Source organism: Protopterus annectens, chromosome 9.part0 (genome assembly GCF_019279795.1).
Source record: "Protopterus annectens isolate FY-2018-M chromosome 9.part0, PAN1.0, whole genome shotgun sequence".
Taxonomy (NCBI): Eukaryota; Metazoa; Chordata; order Ceratodontiformes; family Protopteridae; genus Protopterus; species Protopterus annectens.
Window position 1 is genome coordinate 626,554,614 of NC_056743.1, and position 20,311 is coordinate 626,574,924.

The 20,311-nt window shown below is 45.4% G+C and overlaps 1 protein-coding gene across 2 annotated transcripts in view; it reads right to left on the reverse strand.

Moving 5' to 3' along the window:
- Positions 1-20,311, reverse strand: part of PBX2 (PBX homeobox 2) — a 1,189,058-nt gene that overhangs the window by 225,388 nt on the left and 943,359 nt on the right. The gene's annotated exons all lie outside the window — the stretch shown is intronic.

Sequence of the window (20,311 nt, forward strand, 5' to 3'; positions counted from 1 at the left end):
AGTGTGAACGCTCGAACATCTACATTTATGGTAGGTACAAAACTGTACTATGTTCATCGTGTTACACTGCTGCAGTCATTACACTTGGGTAGAATCCCAAAGCTAAGGTTGGGTGGCTGGTCTATAAAGAGTTAGGATTGGCTATGAGGCCCTGCAGAACTGCAGTGGCAAATCCTGCTCTTGATTTAGAGTAAAGAGGCAGGTGGTAATGCTTGGTAAAGGTGTGTACTGTACTCCAAGTTGCAGCCTCCAAACTTTCCTTGGTAGATACTCCTCTGAGAAAGGCTGTTGAAGTGGCTGTTGCCCTGCTGGAATGTGGCCTAATGTTATTTGGGACTGATTTTCCATGCTGTGTGTAGCAATAACGAATACAGCGTCCTATCCATTTGGATATAGTCTGCTTTGAGATAGCCTTGCCCTGTGATCCTGCAGCATATGCTACAAACAGTTGCTCAGTTTTCCTGAAAGCTTTTTTGTCCAAGTAGAAGCGTAGCTGCCTGTGTATGTCCAAAGAATGCAGAAGTTTCTCCCCTTTATTCTGGGGGTTTGGATAAAAAGTTGGCAAATGGATGGTTTGGTTAAGAGCCACACTAGATATCACCTTTGGCATAAAGGCAGGGTTTGTCCTTAAAGAAACCCTGTCCTGATGAAAAATTATGAAAGGTTCCACTGCCATTTATGCCTGTAGCTCTGAGACTCTTCGTGCTGAAGTTACTGCCAGGAGCAGAGCTGTTTTCAATGATAAAAATTTTAGATCGGCTGTACTGGCTGGCTCAAAAGGTGGTAGGGTCAGTTTTTCCAAAACGAAATTGAGGTCCCAAGTTGGTGTTGGTGCTCTCCGGGGCGGTCTTGTGTTTTTAGCCCCTCCGAGGTACTGCTTTAGCAAGGATGAGAGAATAAAGGAGGATCCGTGTTGTAATATGCTGAAATGGCAGAGGCGTGGATCTTAATTGATGAGAAGGATAGGCCTCTGTCCAGCATCTCAGTTAAGTATTGTAAAAATCTGAGGAATGTTTGGAACAAGAGGGTCAAGGCTTTGAGCCTGGTTCCAGGCGCAGAATCTCTTCCATTTCTCTGAGTAAGCTTCCCTGGTGCTAGGCCTCCTGGCCTCCAAAATGACATCCATAACAGCTTTAGAGAGAGGTGTTGCCTGTTTGACTAATGTATCTGCCATGCAGCCAGGTTTAGGGTTTTGAGCGGACCATGCAGGATCTGATTGTTTTGTTGAGTCAAAAGGTGTGGAATTTGAGGCAAAATCCATGGTGGGCCTTGAGCCAAGTTCCTTAAGATAGGGTACCAGTGTGGCGTGGCCAGTCTGGAGCAATCAGGATCATCTGTGGTTTTTCTTGTCTGGCTTTTAGGAGTACCTTTGAAAGGAGAGGCAGTGGCGGGAAGGCATAAACTTTTAGGTTTTTCCAGCTGAACAAAAGAGCATCCACTTTCCATGCTTGTTTGTGATAAGTCCTTGTGCAGAATTTTTGTATTTGGCAATTCAGTGGGGAAGCAAAAATGTTCTATGTCTGGGCATCCCCATTTTTGCGTTACCATGCTGAAGATTTGTGGATTCAATTTCCATTCGTGAGGGTCCATGATATTTCTGCTTAGTCTGCCAGAGTATTTTTCTTTCCTGGCAGGAATTGTGCTTGCAGGTGAACTTGATACGTTAGAGCTGTGTTCCACAAGGTCATTGCTTGCCTGCATAGGAGATAAGAATGAGTGCCCCCTTGCTTGTTTATGTACCACATTACTGTGGTGTTGTCTGTCTTTAGTAATAATTGTCCTGGATGCAGGTGGTCCTTGAAAGCTGTTATGGCATTCTGAACAGCCAACATCTTTTTGATTGATGTGAAGATGCATTTGGTCTGTGGTCCACTTGCCCTGAATGCATTTTCCTGCCATGTGTGCATCCCAGGCGTAATCCAAAGCATCTGTTAGAGTTTGCCTGGCTGTGGGTTGGGTAAAAGGTTGACCCTTGTTTAGGGGACATGCCTGTGCCCACCATCGAAACTCCTGTTGCACGCAAGGAATCATTGGTATTACTGCTTCTAAACTGTGAGTGTTGAGTCCAAACACTTTAGGTACCACTGTAATTTCCTCGTATGCAGTCTGGCATATGGTATTAGTAGTATGCAGGATGCCATGAATCCCAGGGCCTGCATAATTTTTCTTGCAGGGAGATGGGACTTTTTTGCCAGTAATTGAAAATATTGAGTTAGCTGAACTTGTTTGTCTGGTGTGAGGTAAGCCATCTGGGCCATGGTATTTAAGCTGGCACCCAGGAATATAATCTGTTGTGAGGGCACTAGTTTTGACTTCTTTTCGTTTACTGTGTACCCTAGAGAAATTAGCAACCTTTTTACAAACACCAGATGCTGTAGAAGAATGTCCTTTGTCTCTGCTTGAATGAGGCAGTCGTCCAGGTATGGATATATTTGAATTCCTTTTTGTCTGCAAAATGCAATTACTGGTGCCAGGCACTTTGTGAAGACCCTGGGCGCAGTAGATAAGCCAAAGGGCAGTGCAGAGAATTGGTAGTGCATTGTACCAGCTTTGAATCTGAGGTATATTCTGTAATTTTGTCTGATAGGAACATGCAGGTATGCCTCTTTGAGGTCCAGAGTTTTAAGTGAAGCCTTCTTGCCCAGCATGGGTAGAAGCTGCTGTAATGTCAACATTTTGAATTTTGGAATATCCAGGTAAGTATTCAGAATTGAAAGATCTAGTATGGGCCTCCAGTCTTGTCCTTTCTGGGGACCAGGAAGAGTTGAGTAAAATCCTTGTCCTTGTTCCTGTTGTAGTACTTTTTGAATAGCTCTCATGTCCATGAGGGCTGAAATTTGTTTTTGTGCCTCTAACCATTGATTTTGGGGCAGGTCTGGCATTCTTTTTCGCCTTGGTAAGGGTATGAAAGTGGAACCTGTAACCTTGAGACACAATATTCAGAACCCATTTGTCTTGGGTGACTGTTTGCCAGTTTTGAGAAAAAGTGCTAGTATTCCCCCTAAGGGGGCTTCCAAAAGGGACGTGCTTGGCGTATGAAGGGGAAAGTCATTGTGACTGTTTCCTGTAAGGTTGAGACTTGTCCTCACCTCCTTTTGGAGGTGTCGTTGTCTGAGCCTTGGGGTTGAGATCTGCCTCTTGGGCGTCTGCATCTGCCTCTCTGTGGCCTGTCTGACACTAGAAAGGACCAATTCTTTGTTGGCCAATTTCTGCTAAACAGAGGTGGCTGTACCTGTAAGAAATCCTTGACTGTTTGCATAGATTTTAGCTTTATCCTCCATTTTCTTTAACACCTCTTCTGCCTTAACACCAAGCAAGGTATCATGCTGTAAAGGAGCATCCAACAATTTTGCCTTAACATGATCAGGTAAACTCTGTTCTTTTAACCAAGCATGTCTTCGAATCACAGAACCTGTAACTGCGGCTCTACAAGAGGCCTCTAAAGAATCAAAACCACATTGCAGAGTATGTTTTCCCACCTGTTCAACTGCATGCAATAAAGCCTGCATTTCTTTACAATCAGGAGCTTTTGCGTTTGCAAGCATTTTCTGTTTTAACTGAGCCATTAAATATTGTTGGTACTTAAGCATGTGAAACTGGCAGTTTAAAGCTCTTACTGCTAAAGTTGCAGAAGTGTATACCTTCTTCCCCCATCTATACAAAGCTCTGGAATCTGTCAGAGGGTACTGGATTTTTTGCAATGGAAGCCTTAACCCCTTTTGGACCCTGGGAAATAGTTTCTGGATCAGCAGAAGGGTTTTTGTAAAGAAACTTGCGAGAGTCAGGGACTCTATAATACCTATCTGGTTTGGCTGGAGCAGGGGGCAAAGAATCAGGAGATAAGCTGGATTCAGAGAACACATCATCCACAATATCTAGCACAGGCGGAATAGCCAGGGGCCTGTGCTGAGGCAATAAAAAGGAAATCCCGGAGCCTTTTCTTGGATTCTGAGTAATCCTGACTTTCCCAATGGAAATGCTCCCTCATGGTATGTAAAGTTTCCCCAAAAGAATAATCCTCAGGAGGAGAGGCTGAAGGGATAGATTCTTCAGCATCAGAGTCCTCATAGGAGGGTAGAGAGTATTCCCTGGTCTGAAGAAGAATCAGAGGAAATGGAAACCTGATCAGAGGAATCATAGTCTGTATCCTGCCTAGGCCTTTTCTCAAGAGGGGGATGGGAACCCCTGATTAGAGTAATGAGGTTTTCGGCCATTTTAAGCATCGGTTTCTTAGGCATGGAGGACTGTCCAGGAGAATGCTGTACTTGTTTCTTTGTCTTTAATGGTACCTTTGTCTTGGCTGTTGTTTTTATGGTAAGTTGTGAAGGTCTGAAAACACCCTCAGAAGCCGATGCCTGCTCAGCAGCTCCGGACCCATCTGAGGGATTAGTTTCCGTAGGCCCAATATCTTGAGTTTCCAGAGGCCTAGTTGTCTCCACGTGGGAGTCAGAAGCGGCCTGTGGCTCTGAGGTAGCGGATGTCAGGGGATGCGAAAGAATCTCACTGAGAACCAGCGACTGGCCTAGAAGAGGTTTCGTCATCGGTTTTGGACCTCGGATATCGGTCTTTATCCTTGTCTTTGCGTTTTATCGGTATTGAGGTCGTCGGTTGATCCGACAGCATAGTGTAATTGAATCTTCGGCCAAAGTAGTGCAAAGCAAAATCAAAACGTATAGTGCATTTGTTAAATCTAGCACAAAACCGACTAGTGACGTCGTGATCAGGGCCTAGGCATGGAATACAGTAAGAGTGGAAGTCCTTATGAGGTATTTGCTTCCCACAAGAAATACAATTAACTTTTTCTGACATCAGTCTGAGGCAAGAAAAAAAAGTTTCCTCAACGGGATACTTAGCTTTATTGAAGACTTCGGATCTGAAATTCGACTTCAAAAATCTCAGGAGTCGGCCGACCGGCACTTGCGAACTGCTTCTGCTTCGGTCACAGCACGGCAAGAAAGATTGGAGAAAGTGGCGTCGGATGCATCTTGTATACCCCTGGCGCACTGACGTCAGGGAAAAGGCGCCAGCAACCAACGCCGGACCAGGACTTTTGGAACTCTGGTCGACCGCGGGACTGCCTGATGGCAGGATAACCCAAGTGTAATGACTGCAGCAGTGTAACACGAACATCATGGAACGTTATGGTAGGTACATAACTTCTTTATGTTAAGTTGTCTATCTCGCCTTCGTTCTTGCTGGTTGGGACAGCGTCCCTAGCACCTACAATCCTGGGCGGCTCATTGGAACAGACTCTTCAGAACTGTGGAACCAAAGTCAGCTCTGCTCCTGGAGACCATATCTAGCTTGTAATGAGAAATAAAGGTATGAGGATTTGCCCACGTAGCAGCTGCACAGATAGAATCCATGGGAAACCTAGATTGGAAGGCTACAGAGGTGGCCAAGGCCCTAGCAGAATGAACTTTCGGTTTGATAGGTAACTCTTTGTTCTTTAATTGATAAATGAAAGTAATAGTGTGAGACAACCACATGGATAAGTTCACCTTGGAAACTGGGAGACCTTGTTTGCCTAGAGCATAGGAAAGGAATAGTTGGTCCGACTTCCTTATTTTTTTTAGTCCTGTGCAGGTAAAAACGCAATTGTCTATGGATGTCCAATTGGTGTAATTTGTACTCTTGCCTTGTTGGTGTGGTTAGGGAAAAACACAGGAAGGTCTATAGATTGGTTTAAATTATTTTCTGAGAAAGAAAGTTATACAAAAAACTTTATACGAGCCTGAGCCAGAAAAACAACACCTCGCAGCTGAAGCGGCAAATGAGATCTAGGTAGCTATCGCTAGGCATCATGGGATAAGGGGTAGCCTCAAGCCAGTAAACAGCTCTCGAGCTATTGAAGATGGCAGAGTCGGAGCAGAGGATCGGCTCCGATCCCAACCAGCAAGAACGAAGGCGAGATAGACAACTTAACATGTCCCTTGTTCTGGTTGCATGCTGCTGACCAACAAAGAAACTCTGTCCTTAGACAAGGTATGACAGGAATGACAGTTTCCAGGTCCTGAGAATGTTAGCACCAAAGACTTAAGTATCACTGAAGTTTCCTCATATGCAGTCTGGCATATGGAATTAGTAGAATGCAAGAGGCCATGAACCCTAGGACCTGCAGCAGGATTTTCCTTCTGGATAGCTGGGTTCTGGTGGCCATTTGAGTGCAGTAATCTCTCTGATAGGCTTGTTTTTCTGGAGTAAGGAATGCCATCTGGGATGCTGTGTCTAAGCTTGCTTCCAGGAATACAATCTTTTGACTGGGGACTAGTTTTTATTTATTTTCGTTGATAGTGCACACCAGGGAGGTTAGAGGGTTCTTTACAAATGTCAGGTGCTGCAACAGCATTTCCTATCTGCCTGAATCAGGCAGTCATCCAAGTATAGGTATATTTGAATTTTTCTCTGTCTGCAGTAGGCAATTGCTGGAGCCAGGCATTTTGTGAATACTCTGGGAGCAGTGGATAAGCCAAAGGGAAGTGCAGAGATCTGATAATGCATAGATCCTGCCCTGAAGCTTAGCTATTTCCTCCATGAGTCCCTGGATAGGGGATGTGCAGATAGGCTTCTTTTGGGTTTAGGGTGGCTAACCAGGCATCTCTGGCCAGCATAGGAAGCAGCTGCTGAAGGGTGAGCATTTTTAATTTTGGTACCACCAGGAAGGTGTTTAGAATGGAGAGATCTAGGATTGGGTGCCAAGTGCCCTCTTTTCTGGGTACCAGGAAAATTCTGGAATAGAACCCCTGACCTATCTGTTCTGCAGGAACAGTATGAATTGCCCTTATGGAGAACAGGGATTGAACTTGATTTTGTGCCTCTGCCCACTGGTTTGGAGGTAGATCTGGGAACCCTTTTGGGGTTGGCAGGGAGTGGAAGTAAAATTTGTACCCCTGGGATACAATGTTGAGGACCCATCAGTCTTTGGTGATGGAAGTCCAGTTTTTTTGAATGATAGGCAAGTTTTCCTCCTAGGGGCATGAGCAGTTGGGCAGAGGTGAGGAGAGGAGTTGAAGTAATTGTGAATTCTTTCCGTAAGGGGGTGGCTTAACACTCCCTGTTTTTGAAGTGGAGGCTCTCCATTGCCTAGATCTCTGCATACCCTGAGACTGTAGTCTGGAGGGGGGGGGGGTCTGTTTCCCCTGGGTCTAGCTTGAGATGGCCTTGAGGGGGCTGGAAAGGACCAGTGTTTCGAGGGGCAATGCCTACTGAATCTAGGAGGCTGTACTTGCAAGAATTATTTGACGGTCTACATAGATTTAGCCTTTTCTTACATCTTTTAAAGAACCTCTTCTGCTTTGGTGCCAAACAGATTATCCATGTTCAAAGGAGCATCTAGTAAGTTTGATTTGACATGGTCTGCTCTTTAAGCCAAGCATGCCTTCTCAATACAGAACCAGTGACTGCTGCCCTGTAAGATGCTTCTAGGGCATCAAAGCCACATTGCAAATTATGCTTGCTGACTTGGCTTGCAGAGTGCGTAAGTTCTTGTAATTCTTTATTTTCTGCACAGACTGTAAAAGTAGCTAATTTTTGCTTAAGTTCCATAATATGTTGCTGGTACTTCAGCATGTGAAACTGGCAATTCAATGCCCTAATGGCGACAGTTGCAGAGGTGTATACTTTTTTTACCCCATCTGTCTAAAGCTCTGGAATCCCTATCCAAAGGGGTGGGATTCTTAGCTGCAGTTGCTTTGATACCTTTAGGCCCCTGGGAGATGATCTCTGGGTCAGCAGTAGGATTTTTGAAAAGGAATTTGTGAGAGTCAGGAACTCTGTAGTACCTGTATGGTTTCCTAGGAGCAGGGGGTAAAGTATCAGGAGTTAGAGTGGATTCCATAAAGACACCATCCACAACATCTAGAACTGGGGGTTATTGTTAAAGGTCTATTTTGTGGAAAATCTAGAAATTCTCAGTCTTTTTTTGGACTGAGGATAGTTTTGGCATTCCCGCTGGAAATGCTCTCTTAAAGAAAAGTCCTCTGGAGGAGAAGCAGAGGGTATGGATTCCTCTGCATCGGAACACTCATAAGCAGATAAAGGCATGTCTTCATAACCACATACCTCAGAGTCAACGGACTCTTGGTCTGTTAAGGCTGCTAGGGACAGATCTCATTCTCTTAGTAGGGGAAGACTGGCTTCCCCTAATCAGCATAATTAAGTCTTCTGCCATTTTAAGCATTTGGTGTTGTGGCAAGGAAGCAGGTGCTTGAGTATGGGTCGTCAGTATTTTAGGCATAGGTCGCACTCTTGGCCTTAGAAACTCGGTAGTTTTAGACAGAAGTGAAGACATGAAAGAAGTCAGTTTCTGTCGAACATCGGTAGTGCAAAGAACTTCCTCAGAAGCCGGTGCCTGCTCAGCGGCTCCGGACCCATCCAAGGTAGACACATTCACAGTTTCATAGTCGAAGAGGAGTCTCGCGGCATACCGGACTCCGAACAGGTCTTGGTAGCGGCCTGCAAATCAATTGAAGCGGGCATCAGGGGCTGCAAAAGTGCTTCACTGAGTACCAGCGAACTGGCGACTAGCTTAACATACGCGTCATCTGCAGTTTTGGACCTGTGCGGTCGGTCTGTCTTTATCCTTACGTTTTATCGGAAGATCGGTAGTTGGATGGCTTACCAAAGCCATTTCGGAATACGGAGAATGACCGTGAAAGTATTTAGCAACAATAAGGGCCCGATAACTAATAGTTTGGGCATTGAACAAAGCACAAAACTGACAGCGAGGTACGCCGTAGTCTGGGCCAAAACAGGTGACGCAGTAAGAATGTAAATCTCGGTGTGGTATTTGCTTTCCACAGGCAAGACAATTGTTAACTTTTTCTGTCATTGGTTAGAGCAAGCAAAAAGGATCCCAAACGGGGTACTTAGCTTTAGAAGACCAGGATGATTCAATTCGGAAATGAAAACTCAGGTAGCGGCTGACCGGCACTCATGCAAACTGCTTCTGCGTCGGGCTCCTCGGCAAGAAAGACTGAAGTAATGGAGTCGGGCTGCCTGTTATTATACCCCTGATGACTTGATGTCAGTCCTGGAGCGACAGCAACTGACGCAAAAATACTAAGTCTCTGGTATTCGGGCCGACTGAGGGCTACCTGCAGGCAGATAACCCAAGTGTGATGACTGCAGCAGTGAAACACGAAAAACGTCTGCTTTGGGCTTCACGGCAAGAAAGACTGATGTAATGGCATCGGCTGCCTTACTTTATACTACTGACAACCTGACGTCAGTCCTCAAGCGACAGCAACTGACGCAGAAATACAAAGTCTCTGGTATTTGGGCAAACCAAGGGCTACCCTGGCAGGGACAACCCAACTGTGATGACTGCAACAGTGAAACACGAAGAACATAATACAATCACTTTGTAGTAGACAATAGGATGATACTAGCTTTGGTGCTGTTTATCTGAAGTCTATTTGTATGCAGCCACAGGTCTGTGAATCGAGATTGTGAAGCTTGTTGGAGTGGTTTGAGGACTTCATGAGCTTCTAACAGCAGGATATAATCTGAACACAATTATTTTGTGATTTTGTAAATTGTGAAAGATACAATTAAGAAACAAACAGAAAAGGAGAGGACCCTAAATTGGACCCTTGTGGAACTCCATTGTCAAGTGTTTTCATTTTAGAACCAGAGTTATGACAGTAGACTTGAAAAGATAAACCCTGCAAGTAATTTTTGAACCAAGGGATGGTGATTTCACCAAAGTTTTTATGTAGCTTTTGGAGTAAAAGGATATGGTTAACTGTCTTGAAGGCATGAGTCATGCCCACAAAAACACCAGCAAGTAATAAGTCTGTCATTAAAGCTACTTTAGATGCTCTCTGTAGACAACAATGCTCTCTGTAGAAAACAGAGAAAGTCTGAGACATTAAAAAAGTTATGTACTCACCATAACTATGCATCTGTGTTATCCATCTTCATTCTTCCTCAACGTAAGGGTTATAGATCTGACCTTGGATTCGACTCAACCAAATATCTCACACTTACAGATTTAACTCTCGAGCTCCTGCCTCTAACCATAATGCCCCAGCCATCCTACAACACTTCAGACTTTGCCGTCTCATTGATCCAAGATACAGTAGGCAAAAGAAATAGTAAGCCAGGGCTCAAACCTGGAACTAAAGGTTCCAAAAAATCCATGAGATCAAGCTAGAAGACTGGAAGGAAGGTGGGGAGTTGGGGAAGAGCCAATGCACAGTTATAGTGAGTACATAAGAGTCCCCAGCTACGTGAATCCTGGGTGACCCTCATGGCAGGATATTCCAGAGAACTGCCGAGTCGAAAGCAGCTCTGCTTCTAGAAGTCAAATCTAGTTTGTAATGAGTAATAAAGGTATGAGCACTGGACCAGGCAGCTGCTGTGCAAATGTCAGTGGAGGTTCTCGACCACAAGGCAGAAGTGGCCATGAATCAAAGCTGAATGTACCTTTGGAGGTTTTGACAGGCACAGGCCTTGTTGAGTGGATACAGAAGAAATGAATCGGTAATCCATTTGGCCAGGGCAACTTTAGAAACTTGCGATCCCATTATGTCTGGTGAGAAAGAACTTGTTTTCCTGAAATCCTTTATCCTTTGCAGATAAAAAAACATAGTTGTCTACGTACATCTGCAAGATGTAGCACGTACTATCCCTTATTTGAAAAACTAGGGAAGAAAACAGGCAAATTAACTGATATTTGATTCCAAGGCTATTTTGGTAAAACGGAAAGATTGGTTCGTAAGGTAACTATCTTTGTGATTTGGATGATGGAGCCTGAAGTTCTGAAATTCTCCTCACAGATGTACTTGCTACTTTTTGTCAACCCCTGAAGTACAATAGTCAAATCCCAAGAAGATGGATCTTTTACTGGGGGTCTGAATAAGAAAGGTGCCTTTTCGAAAAGCACTGAACAATTTGGAAGAAGCTAGAGAGGAAACCTTTCTCCTGAATGAAAATTTGACATGGCTACTAATTGTACTTAAGAATGTGGAAAAAAAACAGCACCTTCTTGAAAAACAGAAGTGAATAAATAGGAGCCATAAAAGGGCTAATTTTCTTCTTAAGAGCCTGAGTTGAAAATCTTTTCCATTTACTTTTATAGAACTTCCTAGAACTACTTTTCTGGGAAGATAAAAGTATTTGTTGAACCGGAGAAGAAAGCATGGGCTGTTAGTGGAATTAGAGATAACTTGCAGTTAGTTTGAGACCTGGAATATTGGAATACTTCATCCCAGAGGTATGCAACAGAAGGTCTGGACTGTGGTCCAGTATCCATGGAGGATAAAGATGAGACCAAAGGAAGGGGAACCACACCTGCCGAGGCCAGAAGGGGGCAATAAGGATTACCAAGCTCTTCAACTGACTGGCTTTCTGTAAGAGTTTTGGAATCAAAGGTAGCGGTGGGAAAGCATAAAGGAGACCGGTGGACAAATGTGGACTAGAGCATCTCTTAGCGACTCCCCCTGAAGGGGATTAGAGCAAAATACCTGCTACACTTGTTGTGGGGAGATGCAAAAATAAAGATCGCGGCCCAACGACAGAAAATCTTCAACACTAACTGATAAAGACACCACTCGTGAGGTAACAAAATGGACCTGCGAAGTTTGTCCGCTAGTATGTTGGATTTTCCAGGAATGTGAATTGCCACTAGAAAGCAGGTGGATGAGATCATTCACCGCCAGACTTTCGTTACCTCTTGACAAAGGGGGCAGGAATGGGCTCCCCACTGTTTGTCGATGTACCAGACCACAGACATGTCGGTCTGTATCACAACAGTTCCTATAGAGAGAACATCTTGAAACACCTGCAACACTAACAGAACCACTCTCATCTCTTATCATGCCAATGTGCAAATTGGTGGTCTGGGCAGACCACATGCTTTGAACCATCCATCCCAAGAAATGCCCAATCCACCCCAACTAGGAGTCTGTGGTCATCATGGCCACTGGGGAAGGAAGAATAAATGGATGACGCGTGTAAATTTCGTCTGACTGAATCCACCAAAAAAGATGTTTTTTGCCTACATTGGTCAACTTGATTGGAAAAGATAGAGGATGTTGTAGAATGGCCCACTTGAACACCTACAGTCCACCGGAGAACACGCATAAAGCAAAGTGCCATGGGAACTAACCCTATGGCTACTGCCATTGAACCCAGAACCTGCAGAATCAGTTTAGCTGAAGGAGCAGGGTGAAAAAGAATCTGTGGAACCTGAAGCATGACTGTATCCACACAACGTGTAGGCAGACAGAAAACCTGACTTATTGTGTTCAGCTGAGCACTGATGAACTCCAGGCTCTGAACCGATTGCAATTTTGATTTGGAGATATTGAGGGAAATGCCTAGTCTTTGACAAAGTTGGACAAAACTGTCCCAGGACTGTTTCTAAGAGATGTCTAGTACCATCAAGACCTGTAAAGTCACATCAAGATGAAGTTAGACTGAGCACATCTAAATCACCCTTGTGCAGAAATGGAAGAGTGGACTGGACTGTGACCATTCGATCTTTGATTTCTTCACAAATAACTTCAGGTTGGTTAGATCTAAAATTGGTCTCAGGTCCCCTGCCTTTGGCAATAAAAAGAACCTTGGGTAAGTTCTGAATCCTCTTTAGGTCTGGTGCGACTTCCTGGATGACGCACTTGTTCAGCAGCTTTTGCATCTCTAAAACTGCTGCTATTCTTTCTGACTAGGTGGAACATCAGGAAACTTTCTTCTTTTGGTTGGTGGAATCTGGAAAAATGGTATGAAATAACCTACAGATATTGTTTTAGCACCCAAAAATATTTTGCTATAGAAGCCAGGCATCTGGGTACAAGGACAAGCTCCTCCAAACTGCCTCCAGAGTTAAACAGTCGGGCAACCCCTTCAGGAAGCACTGAAAGGGTCTATCCAGAAATGAATATCAGAAAAAGTACAGTTTTGTACCTACCATAAATGTAGATGTTCGAGTGCTCATACAGCTGCAGTCATAACAGATGGGTTAACCTGCCTTCAGGCGGGTCCTCGGTCGGCCGAATTCCAAAGTCTAGGTCCGGCATTGGTTGTAGTCGCTTCTTCCCTGACGTCAGTGCGGCAGGGGGTATAAAAGAGGCAGCCAACGCCATTTTCTTCAGTTTTTCTTGCCCCAGATGTCAGGTGCCCCCAGAAGGAAGGCAAAACATAATGTTATGCAAACATGCAATATAGATAAATCAAAAAACAGGAGTTGCAAGCAAATACACCATAAAAGAATACCGCAAATAGGTTGGATGATAAAAGGTGTTTGTCATAAGGCCTGTCCTAAGAGGGGACGGAGGGGGGGGTAACCTGGACTGCAGCTGTATGAGCACTCTAACATCTACATTTATGGTAGGTACAAAACTGTACTATGTTCATCGTGCATACAGCTGCAGTCATAACAGATGAGTAGAATCCCAAAACTAAGTAAGGGTGGTAGGCACTAAGTGGAACTAGGAGGGGCTAGGATGCCCTGCAGGACTGCTGTGGCAAAGCCCGCTCTAGATTTTGAGTATAGTGGGAGGTGATAGTGCTTGGAGAAAGTGTGCACTGAACTCCAGGTGGCTGCTTCCAAAATGTCCTTGGTAGGGACCCCCCTGAGGAAGGCTGCAGAGGTAGCTGTGGCTCTGGTGGAGTGGGATCTGATGCATGCAGGCACAGTTTTTCCATGAAATGAGTAACAAAAGCGTATGCAGTGGGCTATCCATTTTGAAATTGTCTGTTTGGAAATAGCCTTTCCCTGAGCACCTGCAGCATAGGACACAAAGAGTTGCTCAGATTTCCTGAATGGCTTTGTTCTATCCAAATAGTAACGAAGTTGTCTGCGAATGTCCAAGGAATGTAGTAGTCTTTCCCCTTTGTTTTGTGGATTAGGATAAAAGGTAGGTAAGTGGATAGTCCGATTCAAAGCTACACTGGATACTACCTTTGGCATAAAGGTAGGGTTGGTTCGTAAGGAAACTCTGTGCTGATGGAAAATGATGAATGGTTGCACAGCCTTGAGGGCCTGTAGCTCCGAAACCCTGCGTGCTGAGGTGATAGCCAGAAGAAAGGCTGTTTTCCATGACAAGTACTGTAACTCTGATGAAGAAGCTCGCTCGAAGGGAGGAAGGGTCAGCTTTTCCAATACAAAGTTGAGGTCCCAAGCAGGGACTGGTGGTTTCCTTGGGGGTTTTATATTCTTTGCCCCTCTGAGGAACTGCCTTAAGAGAGGGTGAGAGAATAAAGGAGGATCTGTGTTGTAATGTGCAGAAATGGCTGAAGCGTGGATCTTGATGGAGAAGGAAAGTCCATTGTTTAACATCTCAGCTAGGTACTGTAAAATTTGAGGTATATTTATTACCCAAGGATTCTGTCCCTTTTCTTGATTCCAGGCACAAAATCGTTTCCATTTGGCGGAGTAGGCCTTTCTAGTAGAAGGTCTTCTGGCCTCCAAGATGACATCCTGCACCTCCTTGGAGAGGAGAAACGGTTGAGAAATCAAGGAATTCTCCATGCAGCTAGATTTAGAGTTTTGAGATCGCTGTGAATGGTTTTGTAGTTGTGCTGGGACAGCAGAAGAGGGACTAGAGGTAGGATCCATGGTGGTGAATGTGTCAGGCTCTTCAGGAGCAGATACCAGTGTTGTCTTGGCCAGTCTGGAGCAATGAGAATAATTTTCGGCCTCTCTGCTCCGGCTTTTAATAGAACTTTGGGCAGCAGAGGAAGAGGTGGGAAGGCATAGACTGTCAATGTTGCCCAATTGAAGGAAAGTGCATCCACTTTCCAGGCCTGTGGATGGTAGGTCCTTGGAACAAAATTTTTTCAACTGGCAATTTCTGTGGGTAGCAAAGAGATCTAGGTCTGGCTGTCCCCATGCCCGAGTTATCTTTGTGAAAACTTGAGGATGCAACTTCCATTCGTGTGGATCTGTCATATTTCTGCTTAGGTTGTCTGCCAGTGTGTTTTCCTTCCCTGGCAGCAATTGTGCCTGTAGTTGAATTTGCAGTTCCAGTGCGGTGTTCCATAGGGTCATGGCTTGCCTGCACAGGGGGTATGAATGAGTTCCCCCCCGTTTGTTTATGTACCACATCACTGTGGTGTTGTCTGTCCTTATCAATAGCTGGCCTGGATGTAGTAGGTCTTTGAAGGTCAAACTAGCCTTTTGTACGGCTAGCATTTCCTTTTGGTTGATGTGAAGGTGCTTCTTTTTTCGGGTCCATTTTCCCTGAATGCACTGATCTGTCATGTCTGCTCCCCAGGCGTACTCTGAGGCGTCTGTAGTGATGATTTGAGTTGCTTGAGGCACACAGAACGGAAGACCTGTGTTTCTTGGGCAAGCTTGAGTCCACCAGAAAAATTCCTTTTGAAGGCATGGAATGAGTGGTATAATTGCTTCCAAGCTGTGGCTGTGTTGAGACCATAAGTTTTTCAGGTACCATTGAAGTTTCCTCATATGCAGCTTTGCACATGGGATTACTAGGATGCAAGATGCCATGAATCCCAGAGCCTGCAGGATTTTCCTTGCAGTTAGCCTGGTGTAAGCTGCCATTTTTTTGAAGTATGGAGACAGTTGCCCTTGCTTTTCTGGCGTGAGGTAGGCCATCTGGGTGGTTGCATCCAAGCTGGCACCCAGGAAAATTATTTGTTGAGAGGGTATTAGTTTTGATTTCTTTTTGTTGACTGTGTATCCCAGGAAGTTCAACAGTTTTATTACAAACACCAGGTGCTGCAGTAGTATGTCCTTGCTGTCCGCTTGGATCAGGCAGTCGTCCAGATATGGGTAGATTTGTATCCCTTGTAGTCTTCAGAAAGCGATTACTGATGCCAGGCATTTCGTAAACACTCTGGGCGCATTAGATAAGCCAAAGGGCAATGCAGAGAATCGGTAATGGGTTGAACCTGCAAGAAATCTGAGGTATCTTCTGCAATCTTGTCTGATAGGGACATGCAGGTATGCCTCCTTGAGGTCCAATGTTACCAGCCAAGACTCCTTGCCCAGCATGGGAAGAAGCTGCTGTAATGTGAGCATCTTGAATTTTGGCACCTGTAGATATGTGTTTAGGATGGATAGGTCTAAGACAGGTCTCCAATCTTTGTCCTTCCTTGGTACCAGGAATAGTCTGGAATAAAACCCTTGACCTTGTTCTTTTGCAGGTACCTCTTGAATTGCTTTCATGTCCATGAGAGCTGAAACTTGTTTTTGTGCCTCTGCCCTTTGATGTTGTGGCAGGTTTGGCATGCATCTCATTTTAGAAGGGTGTGAAAGTGGAACCTGTAGCCTCTGTCTATAATGTCCAGAATTCATTTGTCTTTTGTAACACTATGCCAATTTTTTGAGAATAATGCCAGTTTTCCGCCCAAAGGTGCTGCCATTAAAGCTTTGCTTGGCAGGTGTAGGGGGAAGTCATTGTGTCTGTTTTCTAAAAGACTGTGATCTATCTTCTCCACCTCTTGGGGTAGGTGCTTGCCACTGTCTGGCTCTGAAAGATCCTTGAGGTTGCCCTCTACCCCTTGGGCGCCTGTATCTGCCCCTTTGAGGTCTGTCCGTGGCTGGAAAGGACCAATTTTTTGAAGGCCAATTTCTGCTGAAACATGGAGGCTGTACCTGCAGGAAATTTTTCACTGTTTGCATTGATTTCACTTTTTCCTCCATTTTCTTTAGCACCTCCACAGCTTTAACACCAAACAATACATCTGTTTGAAGAGGTGCATCTAATAATTTAGCTTTGACATGATCTGGTAAGGTTTGCTCTTTGAGCCAAGCATGCCTACGTATAACAGGAACCCGTAACAGCAGCTCTACATGAGGCCTCTAAAGCATCAAAACCACACTGCAAGGTATGCTTACCCACTTGCTCTGCACCATGTAACAAATCCTGCAACTATCTGGTTGGTCAGGTTGTGTCATCTTGCTTTTCAGCTGAGATATCAAAAACTGTTGATACTTTAACATATGGAACTGACAGTTTAATGCCCTCATGGTTAAAGTGGCTGAGGTGTACACCTTTTCCCCCCACCTTTCTAAAGCTCTGGAATCTCTCTCTGAAGGTAATGGGTTTTTAGCAGTAGAGGCCTTAATTCCCTTGGGACCCTGTGAAATAGTTTCTGGGTCAGCAGTATGGCTTTTATATAGGAACTGGTGAGAATCAGGAACCCGGTAATACCTGTCTGGTTTAACAGGAGCTGGAGGCAAAGAATCTGGATTAAGGCTGGCTTCTGTGTACACATCATCCAATATATCTAAAACAGGAGGGATAGCCAGAGGCCTATGCTGGGGGAGCAGAAGAAATTCCCTGAGCCTTTTCTTGGAATCTGAGTAATCTTGGCCTTCCCAGTGAAAGTGTTCCCTCAGTGTATGCAGGGTTTCCCCAAAAGAGAAGTCCTCAGGAGGGGAGACCGAGGGAATAGACTCCTCTGCATCAGAGTCTTCGAATGGAGAATAGGCATAATCCTGGTCCTCAGATAGTTCTGAGGTAATAGAAGCTTGATCTGAGGAAGGGTAGTCTTCCTCTAGTCTGGGCCTTTTGTCAGGGGGGGGTTGAGAACCCCTGATAAGAGTAATCAAATCCTCAGCCATTTTAAGCATCTGTTTTTTAGGCATGGTGCCTTGAGAGGGGGTCTGAGGAACCTGTTTTTGGTTTTCATGGCTGCTTTAGATTTAGTGAAGGCTTTAATAGAGAAGGAGGAAGGCCTGAAGGCCTGAAGACCCCTTGAGAAATGGCAGGCCTGTCTAAATTCTGAGTTTCCCTGCCAGGAGTGGCGTCGGAGTCTGTAGTAGGAATGGGGGCCGAGGAGCCTGCGACCTCTGGTACTGAAGACACCGGTAATGCATTGTCATCGGTACTTGGGGGCTGCGTAGGTGCCTCGCTGAGTACCGGAGAACCGGTAGTCGGCCTTAGCGTGGTTTCAGTAGGTGGAGCGGACCTCGTATGTCGGTCCTTATCTTTGCGTTTTTTGCTCAAAACTGGAGTAGGAGTATCAGACGACATAATATAATTAAATTTTTTGCCAAAAAAGTGAAGGGCGAACTCCGCCCGATGCTTAATAGTGCGCTTATTGAATCTAGCACAGAAACGGCAGGCCGAGACGTCGTGGTCTGGGCCTAAGCAAGGTATACAGAAAGAGTGGAAATCCTTATGCGATATTTGCTTCCCATATGAAATGCAATTATTAACTTTGTCTGACATCGGTCTGAGGCAAGAAAAGTTTCTCCAACGGGGTACTTAGCTTTCAAGAAGACTTCGGCTGAAATACTTTCATAAATCTCAGGAGCTGGCCGACCGGCACTTGCGAACTGCTTCTGCTTCGGGCACCGCGCGGTAAGAAAGACTAAAGAAAATGGCGTCGGCTGCCTCTTTTATACCCCTGCCGCACTGAAGTCAGGGAAGAAGCGACGACAACCGACGCCGGACCTAGACTTTGGAATTCGGCCGACCGAGGACCCGCCTGACGGCAGGATAACCCATCTGTTATGACTGCGGCTGTATGCACGATGAACATCCTGGTTTTGCGGGCCTCCTCTGCCACGAGGATTTTGTCTCCCATTCGAGCTCTCCTCCTCTGCACCTGGAGTTGTCCCCACACAGATCCTGGAAAGGCCCCTGGGACATACGGAACCACATTTTCTTGCCCCCCCCCCCCCAATTCTGGGGAAAGGATTGTTGACTGGTAGAAGAGTGAATCCCTATGGCAGATGGGGTCGTTCCTTCCTGTTCACTACGGGAAAATATTTAGCAGAAGAGCAAAACAAGGACTCTTCATCAAAAGGAGCATTCATGAAAGAAGACTTGAAGGGCTTTGCAAAATCGCATAACCGCATAGACATGTTGCCAAACAGGAATGCCTGAACTGGCTGCCTGTGAGGTACCCCTACAGCATGTGATATCAACCTCATGGATGCAGTGGAAATGGATAACAGAGGGACCAGTTGCAAAGATGACCTCATAGTACTCATCAGACATGGACTCAGAGGGACTTGAAGAGCTCCCTGGTTAAATCCATCTGCAGTCTATTAAAAAGTGTGCTAAATAATTCAGGGACCTCACAGCAAAGGATGCTGAAGCAACTACGAGCTTCCCAAATCTGTCCATCGCCCTCAACTCTCTATTAGGTGGATGGACAGAGGAGCTATGTTCAGCTAGCTCCTTTTTATGGTCTCCGCCACAACTATACCATCAACCGGAATATGTCTACTCCAATGGAGTCTATGCTTCGGTGGTACCAAATTTTACCTCGGCATTGGGGAACGGGTTTGACAGAGTCCTGTTAATTTCACACCTGGTGAGAGACTATGCTGATAAGCTCATCATCCGAGGGAGTCATCCAAGACACAGATGGGTCAGAACCAAAAGCTTCCAGGAAAAACTGACTCCTCTTGGGAGGGAGAATCAGAAGATCATCCGTCCTTTTGTTTAAGTATTTCAAGAATGTCTAAAAATGACATGTCATCTGGTGGAAATCTGGGGGACTCTCCCCTATGGAATCTCTCACAGAGGACACTGATTTCGAGGAAGGGGAAATCTATGTACCTCCCCTTCAGCACGTTCTCTTACAGCGACCCTCCTCAGTTGGATGCTCTGGGGAGGTATCCAAAGCTATGAGAATTTCCTGTAGGGAATCTGTCTGGGTGCTAGTTGGTACTGACTGTTCCCAGAAAAACAGGAGTAATGGGATCAGAACTCTGACGCAAAGGAAGAACTACCTCGAAAGCAGATGGACGGGGAGAAGCTGTGGCTGGTCACACAGGGGCCAAAACCTCTGAAGCTGTCAAATACAGACCCTGTCCAGATCCATGACTCAAGGAGGAAGCTGGACCCAAGCTGTCAAGGGCCAAAGCTCTGAGGGACAAGGATGGCTCCAACAACACTGGAGTAGACCCTGGAACCCCAGATCCAACACTGGATGCTACGGGTCTAGGACTCGCCCTGATCCAAAGGAAAAGGAACAGAACTAGTCAGGGAAACTGTTGGGCTCTCGGATCCAAGGGTTCAGAAAACATGGGACAGATCGGAGAAGGAGATACGACTATGTGGGAAGTGGAGGAAAGACTCACTGATCCGATGGGAGATGGAGACTAAATAACCACAATCTGGATCTGAACTCTGAGCAAGTTCCATTATCCTATCCACGTTGGCTTTGGAAAGACATCTGGAGGATCTTATGAAAAGGTAGGGACCGAGGCCTTGAATCTCTCCTTTGTGTAGTTTGAAGAAAAGGGGAATGGAGACGAGGGGATACCGGATCAACTGCGAAACCATGTGAGTGGGTTCATGGAGGCTTAAATATGGAAGTCGGATCAGAGCACTGAGGATCTGAAAACTGCTTAGGAGACTTCAATATGACAGATGGA